Source organism: Morus notabilis, unplaced genomic scaffold (genome assembly GCF_000414095.1).
Source record: "Morus notabilis unplaced genomic scaffold, ASM41409v2 Scaffold575, whole genome shotgun sequence".
NCBI lineage: Eukaryota > Viridiplantae > Streptophyta > Magnoliopsida > Rosales > Moraceae > Morus > Morus notabilis.
The window spans coordinates 135,258-140,058 of NW_010365739.1; positions in this window are offsets into that span (position 1 = coordinate 135,258).

A 4,801-nucleotide genomic window follows, 5' to 3' on the forward strand; every position below is an offset into this window, starting at 1 on the left:
ATATGACTGTTTTGATCAGACAATTTCTCTATTGGGTTGCTTGAATCAAAACTGAGGCTCTATGCAAGTTTTTCGTATTAAAAAACTAGGAAAACAACTTTCGTCGGTGCAGACAGGTCGACCGGTTAGTGAAGACAGGTCGACCGGTGAGTTATAACGTTTCTGTCACCGGTTGACCGGCTGTAACGTAAAATGCATGTTGACGTAACAAAATCGACTCTGGATGCGATTAAGACTTTGGGAAACTTAATTATTACGGAAGTATGACTTCCTAAACACTATAAATAACTTATTAAGTCACATTACTCAGAAGATCACTTGAGAGACTTTTTAGAGGCTATTGATAAAAGATTCCTGAGAGGAAAAATTGTTTAATTCTCAAGAACAATTTTTTCTTTGGCTCTCTTGTGATTGGAAGGAGATCAAGAATACCAAGAGGAGATTGAACGACATGTGCCCACCCGCACTCCGATCGTGGAAACGAGAATAGCAAAGAAGACCAGTTGGTTGAGGCTCTTCTAGTTGCTGTTTGGAACGCTTTGATCTGTCAGACGTGCAGTTTCCTAAATCTCAAAAGGTGTGATTTAGATCTTTAGTATTTATGTTATATAGCATCATGAACATGTTCTTGGTTGGCTTTGACGTTGATTAAATTTTTTAAATTCCGCTGCGCACTCGATGCCATTATTTTCTAACAATATATATATATATATATATTCATTTAATCATTACGATATGGAGCTCTTATTTATGAGCTTATTGAAAACAAAATGTTTAGTCCATAACTAATGTGACGTTCAGGTAAAGAGTCAATAACCCAACAAATCCTATAACTCAGAATAATATCTATATATATATTATATAGATATATATAATATATATGTATATGTATATGTATTATAAAAGGAATCACCTAAAGGGCATTCAGGCGATGAAAATAGCAATCGAGATCATCAAAGCCATTTAAAGAGGACCGAGTCAAAAGAAATAACGAAATCTTGTGAGACATGGTTTGTTGGCAGGCCATCTTTAGCCTTTGAAAAAAGATGAAAAAAGATGACGATCATGAACATGATATAATGGATGATTGCTTAAAGTTAGAATGTATGAAGAATTTTGCTTATAGTTAAAAAAAATAAAGAAAGAATTTTGGTGTGGACATGACAATAATTTTACCTTGTTGTGTAGAAAGAATTGTCTATTTATTTCATTATTGTTTTCAGGCTTTACCGTTGTCATTTTTTGAATTTTTGTTGCTTTTAAATTGGATGTCATTTTCTGAATTTTTGGCTTCTTAAGTTACTGTTGTTTTCTCATTCTACCTTGTTTTATTTTAACTTTAAAAGCACCTAACTTTTGCAAGATTTGTTACTCAAAACGGATTTTTGAGGTAGTTAAGCATTACATAACAACTTCATGGCTGAAATTAGATTAGAGAGAAATACAGTAAATCTGAGATGCAAGTTGTGTAACACTTTTGTAACCTTCTTTTTCATCATAGTGCATAACTCCCACTACTATAAATTTTGTTTATATGCTTGTTTGTATTTATTTTAAATTATTGCTCTCGTTAATGAAAATTAAGTTGCTTAATCTGCAACAACAATTACGTAATACAAAATAGGAGCAATATTTTCTTAAGGGCCAATAATCAAATCCAAGGTAAATCTTCCTAATCCAATGCAATACCCTATAAAATCGGACATTGGGGTTTAACCCAACATCAACTTTCTCTCGAATTTTAATATAATAAACAATGGGAAAATGAGACAAATAACTCTTATAATGTATGTATCTAGATTTTTACATTTTACTTTTGATTAATATCTTTTTTAGTCAAATAACTATATTAGTCAAAATTTTAATAATTAAGAGTAAATAATAAAAATTCAGACTGATGCACTCTAATGATACGTTTGATTTGGTAAAATGACCATTACAATGAAATGACAATTCTTGGTTAGACAAAAAGACTTATGAACAACTATTCTAATTGAATTGCTATTCCATCAAGTCGATGAATAACAATTCCTAAAATGAATAAGTTGAATGACCATTTCATTTCAAAACTGAAATAATTAAAATTTTCTCTTCCTAAATTCTCCCTCCTAATGTTATAAAATTTACTTTAAATATCCTTTTTCACCATGTCAATATTAATAAATAAGCTAAAAACTTATACTATATATTATGTTTTATTTCAAGATTAACCAACATTGTGATTCCAATATTAATTCAAATGCTTAACTAAATTACGAAATTTGAATACATCATTAATCTATTCTCATTCACATTATATTATTTTCATATTCTTATTCTTATTTCTACTTTATTCCATCAAACCAAACGTATTCTAAGACAAATTCGAACAATTTTATTCAAGCAAATTGATAAAGACCAAAAGCCCACATTGCATCTGCAAGTGCAGCTCACCATTTCTTTATGCCTCACGTTTTTCTGGACCCAAACTCTCTTGGCGAGCAAAACCAATAGATTCTGCAGCTTCGACAAATGCCTTTCTCGGCTGATGAAAGGAAATTTTGAACCCGAACACATCTAGAATTATCATAATATGAAAAATTCAGCAACATAAAACTTAATTATGAGAAACTCTAAATGCTCCCAAACTTTCATTTCCTCATCCGATTTGAGCAAAATTCACGACACCATCACATTCCAAAGCATTTGTTCAAGCGACACTGAATTTGACAAACTGATGTTTCAGTGTATATATACACCAAGTAAAGCGCAAATAAAAGCTCCAATTAGGTCACTACAAGAATAATCACTTTAAGAGACCAAACTTTTTGATTCCAAAAAATTTTTGGTAGCAGAAAACACACGTTTTGCTACCAAACTTTGGTAGCTGAAAGTATCAAGTCTTTAGTTACCAAATTTGGTAGTAAAAACAACACAATCCGTTACCAAATATAATTTGGTAACAAATAACATGACAGAAAATGAAATTTGGTTCCCGTTAATAGCTTTTTGCTACCAAAATAATATTTAGTAATAAAAGCATAAGATTCTGCCACAAAAAATTTAGTAGCAAAATATTACTTTTTCGCTACCAAACATGTTTTGGTAACAAAAAGTTGGCGGGAAGCAAAATTTTTTCCCGCCCAAGTTATTTGCTACCGAATTATTTTTGGTAGCAAAACATATAACATTTGCTATCAAGTGTTGGAAGTAAAATATAACTATTTACCACCAAAATTTGGTAGCGAAAAATCAAGTTTTTGCTACCAAAAAACATAATTTTTTGCTACCAAATTTTGGTAGCAGAAAACAAGAAATTACTACCAAATTCTTATTTTCATGACAAAAATGCGTTTTTTGCTACCAAAAGTTGTGTTTGGTAGCAAATCATATAAAAACATTAATATTTATATTTAGTGCTTGTATTGCTTTTTTTTTTTTTTCAATTTTCTATGAATATGTCCTATATTAAGTTTTAACAATCATCCTAGTATATTTTGTATAACAATTATTTGATAATTTAGTTATTTTGTGCAGGTGTAACACGAGACATGTTCATGTGTATATATATGTGATCTTATTAATTAAGTATATGTTCTACATAGAGTAGTATATAATCTTGCTATTTAATTGATTTTTACTTTTGAATAATGTATTTCAATTTCAAAACCATATTTTTGTTATAATGTTACTAGAAAAATGATTATAAATAAATTGTCATTAAAATATATTTTTTTAATTTTTAACATATGTCTTTCTGGTACCAAATTCAAATTTAGTAGCAAAAAATATGCTTTTAGCTACCAAAATAATGTTAGTAACAAAAAATATAATTTTTTGGTACCAAATTTTGGTAGCAAAAAACATGATTCTGCTATTAAATTCATATTTTGGTGGCAAAAAGGTATTTTTTGCTACCAAAAATTGTGTTTGGTAGCGAATCATATTAAAACTTTAAAACTTATATTTTTTGCATGTATTGTTTTTTTTTTTTTAGATTTCCATGAATATGTCCAATATTAAGTTTTAACAATTATCTTAGTATATTTTGTATAACAATTATTTAATAATTTAGTTATTTTGTGTAGGTGTAACTAGAGACATGTTCATGTGTATATATATGTGATCTTGTTAATTAAGTATATGTTCAACATAGAGTAGTATATAATCTTGCTATTTGATTGATTTTTAACTTTGAATAATGTATTTCAATTTCAAAACTATATTTTTTGTTATAATGTTACTAGAACAATGATTCTAAAATAATTTTTGGCTTTAAAATAGTTTTTTTAACATGTCTTTTAGCAAAAAATATGTTTTCGGCTACCAAAATAATGTTTGGTAACAAAAAATATAATTTTCTGGTACCAAATTTTAGTAGCAGAAAACATAATTATGCTACCAAATTTATATTTTGGTGGCAAAAAGGTATTTTTTGCTACTAAAAGTTATGCTTGATAGCAAATCATATAAAAACTTTTAAACTTATATTTTGTGCATGTATTATTATTATTTTTTAGTTTTTTATGAATATGTCATATATTAAGTTTTAACAATCATCCTACACCACAATAGAATAGCCCTTTTATAACATTTAGTTATAACGTTTAAAAAAACGTTATTAAACGTTTTTTGGTTATATATAATAACGTTTCAAAATAGTTATAATATGTATATATATATATATAAAAGAAATTTTGGCTGGTTTATTGTATATATATTTAAATATATATATATATATATATATCTTCTTTCTGCTCATATGTTTCCCCAAATTTCTAAATTCCCGCCGCTCCATTCACTTCTTCCCCCCCCCCCCCCC